The sequence below is a fragment of the Hippopotamus amphibius genome, chromosome 3, assembly GCF_030028045.1.
Source record: "Hippopotamus amphibius kiboko isolate mHipAmp2 chromosome 3, mHipAmp2.hap2, whole genome shotgun sequence".
NCBI classification, from domain to species: domain Eukaryota; kingdom Metazoa; phylum Chordata; class Mammalia; order Artiodactyla; family Hippopotamidae; genus Hippopotamus; species Hippopotamus amphibius.
Genome location: NC_080188.1, coordinates 175,443,001 through 175,462,792, shown reverse-complemented (window position 1 = coordinate 175,462,792; position 19,792 = coordinate 175,443,001). Strand labels below are relative to the sequence as shown.

General features: G+C 34.6%; 1 protein-coding gene across 3 annotated transcripts in view; it reads left to right on the top strand.

The window, feature by feature from the left end:
• RABGAP1L (RAB GTPase activating protein 1 like) overlaps nt 1–19,792 on the top strand; it is a 665,842-nt gene that overhangs the window by 224,198 nt on the left and 421,852 nt on the right. The window lies entirely within an intron of this gene.

Genomic DNA, 19,792 nt, shown 5'->3' with positions numbered 1-19,792 from the left:
ATGATAACATTGAATCCTCGCTACAACCCTTGGAGATAGGTACTGCTTTTATCCCCCTCCTAAAGGTGGGGAAACCAAAGAAAAGTGATTTATCCAAGGTCAGTCACTCAATTAGTCAGTGGCAGAGGTTCATTCACACTCACTTAACCATTATACTCTGCTGCCTTTCCCCCTGCAAAGCTTCAAACCTTTGTACCTCTGTCTATACCTTTCCCCTACAAAACTTGTTTTATTTTTTTCATTACCTAAATCTTTTGCTTCAGTTCTTTCCTTGAGATATCTTTTTCCTTGATCTTGAAAATCTCTTTTATTAAAATAGCTATCTGGTAAGCCCTCATGTACCAGTTTAGTCTTAAAAACTGGTACGTGAGGGCTTACCAGACATGGGGCATAACATTCCCTTGACATTACTTTTGTTCATTTTTGTTACGTTTTCACTGAGTATCTTTTTCAAGTCTCTATAAAGTTCTTTGGAAAAAAATTTGTTTTGAAGGAAAAGAGTGGAGAAGGAAAACTTTATTATAGGCTGAAAGGAGAGCCTCCAGAAGGCAAGTTCTTGGTTTAGGTTCATTTATTTTAATGTTTCACCTGCAACTCTAGGGCAAGCCACTTAACTTCCTTTTGACATATTTTAATACGTGTTTATATAGTAAGATAATACTTATTTTGAAACTGTTCTTTTTTAGATGAATGTGTTTTATGAATAGAAAGCATAACCATTATTCTTATCATTATATTATATTCTGTGGTAAGTATCCAATTTAGTTATAAATGACAAACAATAATGCTGCACACTCTTACTAAAGGTTCTATTATCTGTGGAGTTGTTTCTAAAGTTCTATAGTGTTGGAAGTCTTCATAACCTACTTGTTTGTGAAACCTGGCCTGAAACCCTGGCCCTCCTAAGCTGTTTAGCCCTAGGTAAGATACTAAATGTTCCAAGTCTTCAGTTTTCTCATCTGGAAGATCCAGAGACTTGTACCTTCCTAGTACGCTGAATTTGAGCACTAAGTGAGATAAAGTAGTTTCTGTGTTCAGCATGGCTCCAGACACATGGAAAGTGTTCTGAATGTGGGAGCTGCTGTTTTATTATCTTTGTGGCTGCCATGTTTATTGCTATCACAACATAAAGGTCGCTAATTCCAGTTCAAGAAAATTGTATTTTGTAACAGAGTTTTCTAAAATGGCATTACTTTTTTTTCCAAATCCGTTTAAGCTCAGATTTTGGCCTAAACTCAGATATTTTTAAATATGGAAAAACTTGCATAATTTCTAAAAGCTCATTTCCCAGGAATTCATGAAGACCTTGTTTGAGATTAAAGATATCCAGCAAGCAGATGATGGGATGAGACAGGGATGATGCTGAGATTACTTTATTGTATTAAATATGCCTAAACATTTTTCTGTCATCAGGTTGGCATTAGTAGGAAAGCATTGTTCAGGAGTATCTTGCCATTTATCTTTGTATTTTGGTTTCCCTCATTTACTAAAATGGAATTTAAGGTATTTTGTCATGTACATGTTACCTGGAAGAAACAAAGATTAATAAATAGATTCCCTCGACATATATCATTCATTATATAAGATTAGAAATGAAATTGCTGCCTTAAATTAAATGACTTCCCTCTGTCTCTCCCTACCCTGGAAGCTAATCAGTAGTTGTTGAAAAGATTAAATGTGTGATAAACAGGTAGAGAAGATTAAGATGTGGGGAATTTGCTGAGAGTAGCATCATTTGTGTCCACGTAGGATCATCACAGTGCGCAAGAGATTGTGTTACTGAGTTGATGCTCTATTCTCATGTATAGGTTCCAACAGTTGCTCTTTTCCCTGAGTAAAACTTTAGGATTAGAAGGATATGTAGAAAGTTGCATTATCAACAACCAAATATATAGACATTGAGGAAAATAAAATGACTTGAAAAGAAAAAAATATAAATCCCCTCGTCAGTGTTTCTTATAAATGAAAGTTTTATCCAGTGCTAGTTTTGCTTTATAATTTAAAATATCTTAGCCTTATTTAATAGTGTAGATGATTGTCTTTTAAAATATTAAAAGTGATGTGATTAGGTTTTTCTTCTTTATTAATATTCTTTAAAAATTTTTTTACAGTGAGCAATTTACTTTTATAATCGGAAAATTTTTTAAAAGAGTGCTGACTTTAAAAAATATTTTGACGTTTCACAAAAATTTTGTTGATTCTACAAGTAGCATTATTCAGTTTTGTCTCAATACTATTTTCTTTTGAAGGCAGTTTATGTAGTTTCTTACTTGTGTTATATTTATTTCACATACAATTTTCAGAGAAGTTTGATGTCCTTCTGCTTGTGATATTAGATGTTCTTTACGTAATTTTGCTTCAGCACAATCAGTTTGAAGTGTTCTGATCTGAAAGGGATCTCAATCACCTACTACTTTTTTTCATGTGCCATTGATGGCACCTTTTAGCTTTTGTCACACAGAAGGATGACCTTGCGTTAGGGAAGTAGGGCCCAGCTGGTATGTTAACGGCATTTCACAGATAGGCAGGATTCTGCTTTCAGTCCCGTATCCTCAGAGATCTTATCTATGACCTTTTAATGGTAACTTTTATTCTGTTTTTATATTTGATTCCCTGTGAAGGTGCAGAAAATCAGAGTAATAAATTCAGCAGGAGTCTCTTATGTCTGATAGATATTTAACAGGAAAGACGTGATATCAATATCTTCACTGTAATAAATGAGACCAGATTAGTTTCGGAGATTGTAAATTTTTTAAATATGTAAGTTACAAATATCAAGAAACAGTGCATAATGATAGAATTTATTGAATGGAAATATTTACTTAAATTCTGAAACTTCCCCAAATGCTCCTTTATGCAAGAGAAATCATGTTTCTCTTTAACTTTAGAAATTTGACTCCAATTTTATTTTATGTATTCTACTTAAGCAAGTGTAAATGATGTTGATGCCTGTTAAAAGTGCCCAAATATACTTTATAAATTCGAGGTGCTGGCATTATTTTAGGTGGAAGGCCCACACACAAAAAAGTCAAGTACAAAGTTATATAGCCTGTTCTTTAAAATTCAAAATGTATCTTTGAATGCAGTGCAGACTGTAGCAAGAGATGACCAGTGCATTTGTCTGAAGTTATGCCTGACACCAGCAAGTGGTTATGTATATAATCTGTAAAATACTGTGTTAAAACATTTATTTATGTTCCTAATAGAGTTTGAAGTTTAAAATGGGTATTATTAGATTGTACATTTTATAATAATAAATAGCCTCTTCACAATTATTCCATTTACTCTTCCAGGAGTTTTATAATTAAAAATTTTAAATCAGTAAAATTGATATTATAAATGACAGATTTTGCCAAGGATAAAAGATAATTTGTGAAGAAGCAGGTTAAAAAAATCCTGAAAATCCTTATTTTACTATTTTAACAAGCTAAATTATATTTGGATTGTTCTTATATTTATTATTTTGTTAAGGAAAAGATGATTCAAAATTCAGTCTTTAGAATTGACTTAATTTACCAATTTCAAAATAAAGAATAGTTTATTTGCAAGAAAACAACTTCTGTATAATGCATATCTAGGTTTTTATGAAATGTTCTTGCCATAATACATTTTAGATTTTAAAATGTAATACAAATTACAAATAAGTATGCATTTAACTTTTTGCTCTCTTCAAACAGAATTCGAGGAAAATCTTGACACCCCAAAGATTAGATTTATCGCACTTCTGTTGCCCCAACACAATTTTTTTTAACACAAAGTACATTTTGAAGATTCATATTTAGAATGTAGTATTATTATATGGTTCTTGTAATGGCTTCTGTTATTTCAGTCATCAGTTTCACTTATCAGCCCTACTTTCTCAGTTTCTAAATGTGATTTAACACTTATAACTGAACAAACTTAAAATTTATTAGAGGACTATACCTTGATTTACTTTTGTAGATTTTGAAGTCTGGGACATTCTGTGGTAGCATTTGTTTGTGTGACAAGATAAAGGAGTGTGCATGTGGGAATGTGTGTATTTGTTATAATGTTTTTACCAATGTTACAAACTTAGAAGAAATCCCTGCATTCTCAATTTGCAGTCATTGTAGAGTGTTTAATTACTTTTGCCATAGTTAAAGGTACCCATTTTTTTTTTAATAAAAAACTTATTAGGATTTGAAGTAACATTCTTTGGTGAAATTACCCATGATGTCTTAGTTTTGGAATGTTAATATGGAATATATTCAAATGATTCTGTGTGTACTGAGGAAAATGGAGACAATTACCTGCCTTTCCTGTCAAGTGTGTTAAGAAATTATTAGGAAACGCTGCACATTAAATTTGAAAAAGCTTAAAATGCTTTTGGATATGTATAATGCCTTTGGCATTATGAATTAGATATATTCTAAAAGCTTTTGTGAGTAAGCCCCATCTCATTTCACATATAGAAATCCGAGATAAGATTTTTAAGTGACCCTCAGAAGATCACATAGCCAGACAGAGATACTACTTAGCATATATCTTGTGCAGCAATAGTTTTGCCTGTGATAAAGTTCTTGAATAATGTACATACGGATGGCTGGTGGTTGAGTGACCTGACCCTTCTTCCTTGAGTAGAAAACAAAGACTTACTTAGTTGATATAGAAACATTCTATATGAAATTTTATCCTTCAGTTTATAAAGTAGGAAAGGTTACCTAAGGTTAACTATATGTTGAAGGTGGGATTTTGAGGTCATGGAAAATTTTAATGAGATGTATTCTTAGCACTGCTAGTTGTTTTGATATTTCTCAAAGCGATTTTTTTATCCATAGAGGGTAATGAAAATTTACCTCTCCTATTAAAAGCATAACAGTTTGAAAACATCTGCTGAATTTATTGAGAGATATATAGACTGAATTGAACAGTATTAGTTATGTATTTAAAAAACTATAATCTTAATGATGAAGAATTGTCAAAACCATACTACTGTATTCATATAACTACTTTTGAAAAGTAAACATGTCATAGTTGTGCACTTTGTGGTCTGAATGTTCTTTGTAATGGATTTGCAATGTTGTTGAAGTTATAATAGGATGGGTTTTCCTGAAGCATTATGATGGAAAGGTTTTGACGTTTCTGGCTACAGTGCTTTATAAAGTGCTATATGTGTTTGTGTATAATCTAAAAAATAGTACTCAGGGAATTAGAGAGAACAGTCTGAATTAGTGATGTTTTACATAAAACCCTATTAATATATGATTCAGTTTTCTTTCAATGAAATAACATGGTTATAGAAAAATTAAAAGAACTCAAATTGGGCTAAGACAGGATTGCCTTATAAACGTCCTTATCTGAAACCTTTCCTTAGTTTTTAGTACATGCATCAGTTGAATATAATTGAGTTCTGCTGAGTGTTTTGAGAAGTTTGTCTTAAACATTTAAGATTTTTGTGAGAATTTATGATTATTTAATTTATGATACTCATTAAAAGGGTTTGTAAGATGAGTCATTGCAAGATTCGAATTATTGAAATCTGAATTAACCAGATATGTTTGCATTCCATATCAACAAATTAGGGCAATAAATATTTATTGATTGTGTTTTATGTGACATAAATTGTGGTTCTACAGATAATCCTGGATACTTTTAAGTCCAAAGAGTAATTTATTGAATTGTGGGAAGCAAGCAAGGGGACAGATTATCTAATTTCTAGGATTTGAGGGGGAGATTGCAAAACGGTTTTAGGAACAGTGCAGTAGATTGAAGAATTAGAAGGATTGATGCATTTTAAAAGATGAATTGACCTAAATATTTAGCCATGTGTTTGGATGCTTTAGACTCAGAGGATACCTTGGGATACTTGAGAAGTTATTAAAGTGAAAGGAAAGGAAACATTCAGTGTTTAGCATAGTACAAAAGTATCCTTGGGAGAAATACACAACTTTGGGATGCAGTACATTAAAAAGAAAATATCCTTTTATATGGATTAAATCTAACTGGAGTAAAATCATTAGGTATCAGCTTTGAGATTTGGACAAGAATATTAACATGTGTAGCAGTAGCTTCAGGGACTGCACATGGGACGATGCATTCTACCAACTCAGGTACCATCCTAGATCACTACTACTAGTTTTTCCCTAATATTTGTCACCTGATTATTGATGAATCTTACTTTATGAAGGCTTTTTTAGTGATAGGTAGGTTTTAATTTGTCTGCTACTAACCTAATCATATGATGTGGACCTGGTATTTTTTAATTAATAGAAATGCTTATTCATTTGTTCCTTAAGTATTTATCAGGTTTTTACTGTGTAAAAACTATACAGGGACTATACTAAATTCTGTGCAAGATAGTGAGATTTATAAGTAAAACGGATTTTCAGTTCTCTTAAGAGCATAAAGACTAATAAGGGATAGGTGGACCACATATAGATAACTATAGTATAGGATAGGAGTGGACAAAGTCAGCTGCTTACTATTGTAAATAAAGTTTTATTGAAACATAACTGTATCTGTTCATTTATAAATCAACCTATGGCTGACTTCACATTTCATACTGCAGTGGAAGAGTTAAGTAGTTGTGACAGAGATTTTATGTCCTGCAAAACCTAAAATATTTGCTATTTGGCTCTTTCAGAAAAACATTTCCTGACCCCTGGTATAAGACATTATATATACCTTGTACATGGTACTCGCAGTAATAGAACGTTGTGCTTTTATCATTGCTGAGGATCTCTAAGGAGGAGTGATTGCTAATTTCAACCTGATTCACCCAAGCATCAGGAAAATTTCCAGCATATGGGTAAAACTACAGATATTGATTCTTCCTCTATGATTCCAGTGGTTTGTAACTGGTTACCTCACTCTAAATACAACACAGAACTATTCTTTCTAGTTAATTAATTCTTATCTTTTACAGTTAAACTACATACTTACTGTATTTATACTTTTTCTTATTTGATTCTTTTTGCATATAAAACTTACTTCCTAGTCTCTTTATTCAGCTGCTGATGTAGTATAATCATATATTACTTTACCTTTAAATATGGAGTCCCTAATACTTAACATTGAAATGTAGTTAGAATGTAGGTTTTAAACATCAGAGCATTTGTTAAACTTTCCTTCAATAAATAACCTTATAGTCTGAAAAAATTTGATTTACTTATAAATAAGCAGGCCTCTTTTGTAGTACTCTAGTGAACAGTGAAACAGATCTAGTTATGTAAGAGCCACACTTGTATGCAACTCTAAAATGTATATGACTTAAGAGAGTTTATAGGGATTCCCTGGCAATCCAGTGGTTAGGACACAGTGCTTTCATTGCCGTGGCTGGGGTTCAATCCCTGCTCAGGGAACTAAAATCCCACAAGCATGTCAAGGCCAAAAAATTTTAAGAAATTTTAAAAAGAGAGTTTATAATTCTGCATTTATATATAATATTATTAGTAGGCTCTTGGTAATGTATATTAGAAAATTAATGGATATAGTTGCACTCATGGCTAAGAGTGCTTGCATCAAAAGGAATTTTATGGGTTTTGACATTGTCAGATTTCGAAAGGTGTTTTAAACTAACCTGACAAAACGTTTTGGTTTTCCTCAAGTTTAGTCAGATGGGTGAGAAAATGAATAAATGACCTTGAAACTTGTACTGAAGACATGCTTCATTTGATTTATATATATTTTCTCTGCACTTGGTACTTTTCCATATCAGAGGTAGGAGAGCCATCATTGAACCCATATAGTCTGGCTGAACACCATAATAATTTGTTTACTGTTTATTTTCTCTAAGTCAATGAAAGGAAAATTTCATGTAAACCTGGATGTTAAAAAATAGTAAATTGTCAGGTTTCCATTAGTTGATTTTATTTAGAAAAATTTTGTTTTCCAGATCTTTATTGGAGTATAATTGCTTTACACTATTGTGCTAGTTTCCACTGTACAACAAAGTGAATCAACTGTATTTATACATATATCCCCACATCCCTTCCCTCTTGAGCCTCTCTCCCACCCTCCCCATCCCACCCCCCTAGGTGTCACCAATCATCAAGTCGCTCTCCCTTGTTATGCATTTGCTTCCCACTAGCCATCTGTTTTACATTTGGTAGTGTATAAGTGTCAATAAATGAAAGATCTCAAAGGATTATGAGGTCTTCCTGCCTTTTTCGGAACAGTCAGTGGACTGGAAGGTCTTAAGGGAAAATCTCAAGGATTTCTTTCTTTTTTTTAATTAATTTTTTTTCTTATTAGTTATCTATTTTATACATATTAGTGTATATATGTCAATCTCAATCTCCCAATTCATCCCACCCCCACCCCCGACCTCAAGGATTTCTTATAGAGATAATTTGAATATTAAGATATTGTCTCTGCTTCTTTATATGCCAACCAACTTGCCCTTCCATAATTAGCACTTTTTAATTTCACACAACTCTATAAAAGGACAAGTTATAGCTAATTGCTGAAAACTTATCTCAAAATCTTGCTTTTCTAATTCTCATCCCTTCTACATAGCTAATTTCTATTTTTTCATCCTCAATTAAGATTCATTTTAGTTTTTATTTTTGATTTTTAAAGAAATATTACTCCCTAAGGAAATACAGGGTCTATTTAAAAGAATAAAAAAAGAGAATAAATCACCCATAATTCCATTACCCATATATACTTAGATGTAGCAACTCTTCATTTTTAGTTTCTTTTTTTCCCTTCCATTTTTCCACCATGAACCGGAACTACTTCTCTGTAAAGGATTTTTTAATGTAGTTATTGATAGCTTAAGGATTTTTTCTATCTTATTGAATATTTTTATGAACATCTTTATAAATAAAAGTTTATCCCTATTTAGTATTATTTTCTTACAATTTTTAAGAAAAAGAAATGCTGAGTCAAACTTATGAAAATATTTTAAGGTTATTTATACATGTTGCCAAGTTGCTTCCCAAAGGGAGTGAGCCAGCTTATCTTCACACCAGTAACTATTAACTTAGGTTGCTTCACCACAAACTTGCCAGCAGCAATTCTACATTAACACGTACGTTAAGGGAGTTGATTTTCACTCTGTCCCCTCTGAGCCCCTACAGAAGGTTGCTTCGTTTAATGTGGTTTTTGTGGTATTTTTCTTCCTTGCACTAAACCAAACCAAACCAAAAAACCTAAAACTGGGATGGGTCTGCCGAGCCGCATTTAAACCAATGTACTCAAATGCTTTATTTCAATAGCCTTTGAACTCAGATCATCTTATCACTTTTATTAGCTCACCACTTACTCGGTGCTGCTGCCTCCTTAAGACCAGGTGTTATTTTAAGACTTGAATTCTGTCAGTGCTGTTCTCCCATTATTGGTACTGTCTTCAGCATTGTCTATTCGTTGCATGGGGTGTGTACCACACAGCCATCTATATTCAAGTTCGAGAAAGACCTAGAACATTTTCCCCCTCATATTCGTCTGCCTCTGTCATAGCTGCAGGGGAGGATCTTTTCCTAAGCAGAGACTTTCGAGGCCTGTGTCTTTGGGGTGTATGTGAGCATCAAGACTTCAGCTGTTAAGGGTGGAGAACCCCAGGCCTGATTTTGATACTTGGGATTTTTCTAACCCACAGAACCACAGGTATAGCTCCCGCAGTGGTGACTGGAGCTGTGGTGGGCCAGTGACTGGCTTTCCCACTGTGGAGCTGGCACAGCTGCCGTGAATAGGAGCAGGGGATGCTTGTAAGTCTGCACCTTTTCTCCCTGTTCTGTCATTGACTTCGCCCTGGTTCCTCAGAGTACTTTCTATATAGTGGCTGCTCAGTTCTTTGAGCTGAGTATAAAGTGTAAGTCATTTGTTTGTTGAGTTGAATTCCATTTAATTGTTTAGTTTAACTGTATTTTGGGGTCTTTCCCCTTTTCTCCCCAGTTCAGTTGAGGGTGTGGATGGATTGAAGATTACGTGAAAATCCTTACCCCCTGCCTTTCTAGGAGAGTATATATGAGGGAGCAGTGGAAAAGAGTACATTAGAAGAGATGAAAGATTATTTAATATAGGTATCATTTAACATAACTATCTATTCTACTTGAATTCTTCCATCCAAAATCCACAGTCGGTGGACTTGGTAGACTTTGAATATGTGTTTTAAAGGAAGGTGAATTAACTTTGGAATAGCTTTGGCTTTTGGATAGTTTTTATTTATATTCAGCTGAAATGAATGTCTTTCTGATTTCTTCTCACTGGGATTATATAGAAAAAATTAAAGTTTCTGTTTTACTCAGGAACCTTCCATATTAATAGAACCGTTTCTCCTATCTCCAGTCTTCCCTTAGTCTTGAGCCATTCCTTGTAAAACTTGGTTTTGGAGCTCATGACCAGCTTTTCCATGACTTTGCTCTAATATATTCTTCTTTAAATGGATGAATGTAATGTTCTATATCTGATATGACCAGTAACAGAGGAGAGTGGAGTTATTATTTCTTCTTGGTTTATGTACCATACTGCTTTTTTCAGCACAGAAGTAAATTAGATATCTTTGATAGTTATGTTTTACCATTTACCATACTGAGTTTATTTTCAATAAACCCTTAGGTCTTTTTCATACCTACTTAATTACATGTTCCTTCTTCCTACATGTATAGTAGTTCATGTTTTTTAAACACAATTTTAGAGTATCTTTATCTCTCTTAAATTTCATCTTGTTAGAGTTGGCTCAGTTGTTCCAGCTTTTTTGAAACTTCATTGTAGCATCCAATATATTCATTAACTTTTGCCATCTGCATATGTGATAAACATCTTTAATGTGCAAATCCAGGTAATTGATGTTGTGTCAACCTGTCTTTGTCATTGGTCCCCAAGATCATCCTCAGGTTTGGTGTTTTGTTGGAAGGACTCAAGATTTAGTGTATTGTTGTGCTCATGATTAAGATTTATTACAGCAAAAGGATATAAAGCAAAATTAGCAAACGGAATCAGGCAGAAGCTTTTAAGAGTCCTCTCCCAGTGGAGTCATACAGTATACTCTTAATTCCTCCAGCTAATTGTGACAACATGTGCAAAGTGTTGTGTACCAGTGAAGCTCATTAGAGACTCAGCATTCAAGGATTTTACTCAGGGCTGGTCACATAGGCATCCTTTACCCAGCACCCACCAAAATCCTAGGCTCCCAGAAGGATAACAGATATTTAACAGAAACCATATTGCTTGTACCAGCAGTCCAAGCGTAATGAGCCATCCTTATCATTTAGGGGAAGTTTTATATGATCATAGGGAACTGTGTATCAGCCAAGTTTCCAGAAGGTACCCGAGGGCCAACCTTACAAGGAGGCTGTTCTAAAGTTAGGCAGTCTCAGGCCTGCTATATTAACTCTTTGCTATATATTATGTTGTGTTGACATTTACTAGAATATATATTTATATGCATATACAGTGTAAATGTTTTAGGATATTGGTGGAATACCATTCCTATAGTATACACCAAGGGAAGTCATTCAGTTCTTTTTATGCTTGTAGACATAACTGAATGTAGGCCTTTTGATTAGATTAGACCTGTTATTTTTTACAGCAGTAGACCTTTTATTTGAAATACACCTTATCTTCCACTTACACTGATTTCTTCTAAACAACAGTTTTAGTAATATAATATTTTGATAAGACTGTTTAACATTTGCCTCTCCTTTTTCTTCCTGATTACTTATTGCAAAATACTTACTAATTTTGTAGTTTCCAGACTGCCAAGTGGCTAAATTACAGAGATGCTATACAACTTTTAAAACTTGGTTTTCTTCTAATTTTTAGTATTCTTTTAACCTTGTTTATGACTGGTAAGATTGAGAAGAGAATTAACAGTAACGACAACAATAAATCACAGTTTGGATAAAAAACAACAACTAGATCTTCATAATGTAAATTTCATTAATAGTCTAAACTGATGCATAAAGTTATTGTTTATTTTAGAACACTGGGGCATTTATGGAAATGCAGAAACCTTTTTACACTGAGAAGTACTTAATTTGATATAATACAGATAGATATTTTGGACTTGTCAGAAGAGAACATGTCATTTTCTAAGCTTATGTATTGAATTATAAATTTTTAAAAGGCCAAGAAAACTAAGTCCTTCTGCATATCTATTTAGCAAATCAAAATATAACTTAATATGTGATTATATGGTAGCATTTACTATAAGAAAAGTTACGATTTGTATTCCATAACTACATTTAAAATATAGAAAGATTTTAATACAGATTATCTTTACTGTTTGGAACATATTTTGCAGGGAGATTTTTAAGAACGCACTTCAGTAGAGATTTTTAAAGAGATGAAAAATAATGACCTTTGGGGTTTTTATTTAAGTGGACTTCTGCCTGAGGACAAATGAATGATTAGATGGCACTTAGGAATGATTCGTACAGAGCTATAATGTTGATGCTCTCCTTGTCCTTAATTTTTTGTCCCCTTTGAATATTTCTGCAGAAAGCTTATCTTCTCAGGGATTGAAGTACCAATCTTTGGCAAGTATTTTGAAATGGAGCTCTCTAAATCTGGCCTTGTACCTGTTCTCCAGTCACATATATTTTGCCTTTTTGTTCTGGATTTCTCCTAAAAACTGGAACCCAAACAATTACAAAGGGAATTCATTATTGCCAACTCTTATTCCTTAAACTGACCATCTCCTTTTGTTTTATTTTTTTTCTTATTAATTTCATTGGTACCTTCCTAGTATCTTGCTAGATCTCCAGCTTATGGCTCTGTGTATTTAATAAATGCTGATTGAATAAAAGACTGTCAGGACTTTTTCTTCTCCCTCACTCTCTATTTCATTCAGAATCCAATTTGTACTGATTTTTTCTTAAGTGTCTTTTAAGATACCATCTCTGAGTAAACCATTTAGATCACTTTCTTTCAGTCTTCATGTATAGTTTTGTTATATTCTTAATGTAAATACTTTAAATCATAGGAGTTTTAGGTTACCTGATAACGTATGAACACAGCCTCCTACCCCTAGGAATCCTTTTGTGACAAGTAAGGTGGCCTTTTCAACTGTCAGACAGCTCCATGACTTAGAAGATGTTTCCTAATAGTGAGCCCTAAGTTTTTTTCTTGAAATGTCCACCATTTGATCCTGTGTCATCTTTCTGGAGAAAACAGAAATAAGTCTTCTCCTTTTTTGATATAGATAGGTCTTCTGATACATGAAAACTGCTCTTATGTCTTCCTCCTCTTCCCAGATTAAACATCTTTATTTACCCACATTTTGCTCATTTGTTCATTCAGCAGATATTTATTGAGTACCTCTTAGGTGCAAGTCAGTTTGAAATACTTGCAACATGGTGAACAAGGAGGGGTAAACAAAAAGTATTCCAAATTAAGACTGACAAGTAAAACATAAGATAATTTTGGATTATGATAAATGCCATGAAGAAAATAAAACAGGGTTATAGGATAGAGAGGGCAAGGAGATGGGAGGCTACTTCTCCATTTACTGTGGTTTCCAAATGTTTCATCATCTTGGTTGCCCTCCACCACAGAAACATGCCTGGCCTTTGGCACTTTTCAGATCCCTGTAATGATGGACTTCTGACCTGCTAATGTCCTCTGTGTACACAGGAAGGTAGTGCATTCTTAATTATAAGCAAGATAGAGCCAAATAGACTGCAGTATCATAAGGCCACTATTAAAAAGGAAGACGCAGAAATTTAGATCTCTGGGGTTATTGTTGGACTTAGACCCAGTGTCTCTGGCCCAGTGTGCTCTGACATAGTACAGTGGGACTAGTAGTTGCCGTGTCTGTGCAGGGTGCTTTCATCAGTGTTGTCTGTGCAGTGTGCTTTCATCATTGTGGTCCCAGATGTACTTAGCTGTTTCAACAGCAGGGTCACCCTAGGTTTGTAGTGAACTTTTTAAGGTCTGTCATTTCTGAACTATTCTTCAACAGATTTTGCATATTTGGAACTTGGAAAATTAATTTATTGAACCTAATTGCAGGGCTTTATAGTCATCCCTGTAAAATTTAATCTTATTAGCCCTTCCTTCTAGTTTTATGTGTTGTTTTTGAATCTTGTTGTAGATTTCTGTTGTCCTTCAAGTCAGCAATCATGATGTAAACAAAATACCAAGAAGAGAGCTTACTAAAAAGGTTCCTTCTAAATGCATTATGCTTTTTCATCAGCACATTTTGAGTATAGCTGTGTATCTACCTCTAACTCTACCTAATATCTAATTCCCATTTTTTCCTTCTTATTTTCAAGTAGGTCATGAGATGTTTGCTACAGAGAGTGAAACATAGTCAATTCAGCCTACATTCCAGAGTCAAACTGATTTGGCTTTTAACTTTTCATTTTGTTTCTCGTTATCTGTATAGTACTGGGCGTGTTACCTAACCTCTCTGAACTTTGGTTTCCTAATAATTCTACCTGCTTCATGGGGGTACCTGAGATAATGAATATCAATCTCCCATCTTAGTGCTTGGCATATGAAAGAGTCCAATAAATATTAGTAACAGCAACTGTAGTCGTTGTTGATATCAGCCCTGCAGAAATTAAATATATTCTATCTCAGATTTGCCTGATCTAAAACCCTTTAATTGCATGTGCACATACACAAAGATAAACATAGTTAGATTGTTGCTATTTTTTCCTTAGGGATGGACACAGTGAAACATCTTTGTTTCTTAAGTTTTATAAGCCATCTATCTAGAATTTTACTAGATGAAGCATCAGACTTACTATATGTGAAATCTGTATTTTCTCATTGACAGCTTAAACTTTGTCTTCTCTCTAGTTATTTATCATCTTTCAGCTGGTTGACAATTTCTCAAAGATTAGCAGTGATACTGATCTTTTAATAGCTACCTTGGTTTATCTTTGCTCAGGCCTAGTTGAAAATGAGACATGGGCATGGGATGCTTAAAGTAAATTTGCAAGTTGCTTGAGTATTTCACTTAGTATGGTTCTCATCTCTGTTAGCACAGAGAATAAAATTATAGCAGGGAACACAACATTGTACATCAACTATACTTCAAAAAATTAAAAAAAACTTATAGCTGGGAAGAGATATAACACTTATAACACAGCTACTCTGTGACAAGCTTTATGAAAACATCTCCATATATATTATTTTATTCAACTCTTTCAGTAAATCTATTTCACAGACAAGGAGATAGAGCCTTAGAATTTAAATACCTACATCATCTCACATCTGCTAAATAGCAGAATATAGAATTTGAATCCAGTTTTGTCTGACACCAAAACCATTTCCTTTCCACTCCATTTCCTTTCCTTTGCCCCTCTGTTTCCCCTTTTATTTGGCAGTTAACCTGAAGCCACTGTTCTTTTCTTTTGTTAGGCATCTATCCTTGGGAAACTAATAGAGGGTTGCTGTAACGGAGATTTTCAAAGTCAGAGAATTGATGAGGATTGTCACTGAAGTGGGCAAATATTCCTAGATAGGAAAGAAAACTTCAGCGTTTTAGAAATACTATTGTGGAATCCAAGAGTTGGACGAGACCTTCTTGGTCATGAGTTTTGTTTATTCATATATATCAGATTACACAAACCTGATATATATGAATAAGGGTAAATGAATAGAAACTTTAGAATTCTTCTTTTGTGTGTGAGAGATACCATGGGGCTCCAGTTTAATGACTTCATGATAAAATTCTGCAAGAGAGTTTTACACACAGAAAAATAAGTACTAGTAGGCTGATTTTTATACTAGATAATTCTGCTTTATTTTTATTTTTTTGTGTGGTATATCAAAGCTTCTAATAGTAGTTTATTTCATCTGTCAACCGTATTTATAAAAAATGACTTTAAAATATTAAAATGCAAATAGACATTATCCTTATTCTCTGATATCCCAATTTTACCATCTCCCCTCCACCAGCTTTGAGATATAATTGACAGATAAAATTGTATATATTGAAAATATGCTTTACTTTTTTTAATAAGAATTCATCCTGATCATTGTTCAGTGACAGAGTCACGTTCTACATTGGTTTTATGAATCTTGCAGTGTTATAGCATAATGTATGATAGTTACTAGCTCCTTTGAGTTTAAACAAATATTATTGATGAGGTAAAATTAAACAGGATCCATATGATGGAATAGACAGGTATTTTGGTATAAATATCACACAGTGAATTTGAAATAGTGGTTAGTTCCTTAGCCTAGCATTGGACATCATTACCGTAAAGAGTCTAAAGAAAAAAATTTAAAAGCCCAGAGGAGAAAGACTAGACATTGACTTGTATATGTAAAGTCATTCCAGTTTCCTCTTTCTAGAACCGTATTCCATGGGGACAGGGCCTTCGTCACATTCGTCACTGTATTCCTGTTACCCACAGCAGCACCCTGCATGGGGTGGATGTTCAATAAGTATTTGTAGACAGACTGAGTATCTTGGATTTGCAGGTGAGCGCTATAGAAAAATGAGAATGTTTTTGCTTTTGAGTGGATTACACTGCTAATTATTTTGGAGCTTTGCTTGAATATTTCTAAGAGTTTATGATTCTTTCCTCTGAATTTCTAGATGCTACTAGCAAAGTGTTTTATACAAAAGCTAAGAATAGAGCATACTTATTTGAGGTAACTGTACCAAACACATGCTTGTGTGTGTTTATGCTCATGTCTTTTTATCTGATATTAGAAAAAGACAGTTGTGACTGTATAACAGCCTTTCATAAATTGCTGAATGTCAGGTAAGTGCTGCTTTGATTTATTGTCCTAGATTTTAGGCTCAAATATTTGTGTGTATGTATCATTTTACAGGGATACGTTGGTGATAAGGGGTATTATTTTGGTTACCAAATATCAGAAAGTTTCGTGTTGTTGCCTGTATATTTCTAGCAAAGGTATCTTTACTACTTTTTTTTTTAATTTATTTTATTATTTGTTTGTTTATTTTTGGCTGCACTGGGTCTTCGTTGCTGCACACGGGCTTTCTCTAGTTGCTGCGAGCAGGGGCTACTCTTCGTTGTGGTGCATGGGTTTCTCATTGTGGTGGCTTCTCTTGTTGTGAAGCACGAACTCTAGGTGCTCGGGCTTCAGAAGTTGCAGCATGTGGGCTCAGTAGTTGTGGCTCGTGGGTTCTAGAGAACAGGCTCAGTGCACAGGCTTAGTTGCTTCTCGGCATGTGGGATCCTCCCGGCCCAGGGATTGAACCCATGTCCCCTGCATTGGCAGGCAGATTCCCAACCACTGCACCACCAGGGAAGCCCCCTACTTTCTAATAGATAAGGTCTTTTCTAATGTGAATTAATCACTAATTCTAGCATTTCCCAGAAGTATAGGCTATGAACAGTTTACATCAGATTTGCTGATAGTGCTTATTAGAACTGAGGATTCCCTGAAACCACCTTTGACCCACTAAATCAGAATATTTGGGATGTGGGTCTCTGGAACCTGAATTTGTTAAAAAATTTTTTTGGAGTATGTTGATTTACAGTGTCATGTTAGTTCCAGGTGTATAGCATAGTGTAGATATACATATATTCATTCTTTTTCAGATTCTTTTTTCCATATAGGTTATTATAGAATATTGAGTAGAGTTCCCTGTGCTGTACAGTAGGTCCTTGTTGGTTATCTATTTTATATATATAGTAGTGTGTACCTGTTAATCCCAAGTTCCTAATTTTTCCCTCCCTCCCCACATTTCCTCTTTGGTAACCATAAATTTGTTTTCTACATCTGTGACTCTGTTTCTGTTTTGTAAATAGGTTCATTTTGTAACAATTTTTTTTTAGATTTCACATATGAGTAATATCATACGATATTTGTCTTTCTCTGACTTCCTTCACTATGGCAGTCTCACGGATGGCCATGTTGCTGCAAATGGCATTATTTCATTCTTTTTTATAGCTGAGTAATATTCCATTGTATATATATGTACCACATCTTGTTTATCCATTCCTCTGTTGATGGGCATTTAGGTTGCTTCCATGTCATGCTTTTGTAAATAGTGCTTCGATGAACATTGGGGTGTGTGTATCTTTTCCAGTTATGGTTTCCTCCAGGTATATGCCCAGGAGTGGGATTGCTGGATCATATGGTAGCTCTATTTTTAGTTTTTTAAGGAACCTTCATACAGTTCTCCATAGTGGTTGCCAATTTACATTCCCACCAATACTGTAGGAGGCTTCCCTTTTCTCCACACCCTCTCCAGCATTTATTTTGTAGACTTTTTGATGATGCCCATTCTGACTGCTGTGAGGTGATACCTCATTGTATTGATAGTTGTGATTTGCATTTCTCTAATAATTAGTGATGTTGAACATCTTTTCATGTGCTTTTTTTTTAATATGTCTTTTTTTTAGATTTTATTTACTTATTTATTTTTAATTTATTGGTTGTGTTGGGTCTTTGTTGCTGCGTGTGGGCTTTCTCTTGCGGAGAGTAGGGGCTACTCTTCATTGCAATGCACAGGCTTATTGCAGTGGCTTCTCTTGTTGTGGAGCACGGGGCTCTAGGCACGTGGGCTTCAGTAGTTGTAATGCATGGGCTCAGTAGTTGTGGCTCTTGGGCTCTAGAACATAGGCTCAGTAGTTGTGGCACATGGGCTTAGTTGCTTCATGGCATGTGGGATCTTCCAGGACCAGAGCTCAAACCTGTGACCCCTGCATTGTCAGGTAGATTCTTAACCACTGTGCCACCTGGGAAGCCCTCATGTGCTTATTTTGGAACCTGAATTTTTAACTATTTCTCTCAGCACTCAGAAGATTGAGAGTCGTATTAAATTTTACGAAAAGTGTCTGCGCTGGGGAGAGGCTGGATCTTGGGGGCTCTGCAGAAGGAATCACTTACCATAAGTGCTGTGTCCCACTTAAGCCCTAAACTATTCAGTTTCAAGACACTGACTGTGTCAATGTGAGTTGGAGCCAAACACACACTGTTTTCTAAATCTCTTGGACTGGAACAAAACAGGTACATCAAAATTGCTCACTAGACCAGTACTGAAAGGGAATAAAATTTCTCTCAGTTCCAATTTCTGACAGCATCTTGGGAAGTGGCTCAGCTGCCTTCACTAGGGATTGTCACTGCCAAACAGACTTTGAAGCCTAGGAAAGCCAGATACTATAGAACTAAGTTGCCTAGAGAAGAAAAAAGCTCTAGTTATTCCAAACCTACAAGAGCAGAGCTGTCTCTGGTACTGAGAACTTCAGCCCAAACATGCCTTGTGTGTCTGATCATTTCTTGACTCTGGTTGTATGATCAAGTTATCTCTACAGCCATGAACCACCTTCATGCTTTTACCAGTTGCATAGGACCACTACGGCATCTGGCAGGTACCTACCAAAATGTCCTGGCTCAGCATCACCCCATCTCACAGAGTAGGTACCATTTCATGTATTGATACACCTTTTTCTCACCTCCCTATCATCAACTAGAAATTGGTTCTGAATTTCATGGTTTAAGTCTGGTACTCTTTGTTTCTTTTTTCTTTTTTCTTTTTCAGTTTATTCTTTTTTACAAGATTATTTTTATTTATTTTTTCTAATTTACACATATTAGTGTATATATGTCAGTCCCAATCTCCCAATTCATCCCTCCACCCACCCCAGCTTTCCCCCCTTGGTGTCCATACGTTTGTTCTCTATATCTGTGTCTCTGTTTCTGCCTTGAAAAGCAGTTCATCTGTACCATTTTTCTAAATTCCACATATATGTGTTAATATATGATATTTGTTTTTCTCTTTCTGACTTATTTCACTCTGTATGACAGTCTCTGGGTCCATCCATGTCTCTACAAATGACCCAATTTCATTCCTTTTTATGGCTGAGTAATATTCCATTGTATATTTGTGGGAATCTTTCTAATTGCTTAAGACTCAGTTAAAAATGTAAATTATTCTGTGCACATTTTA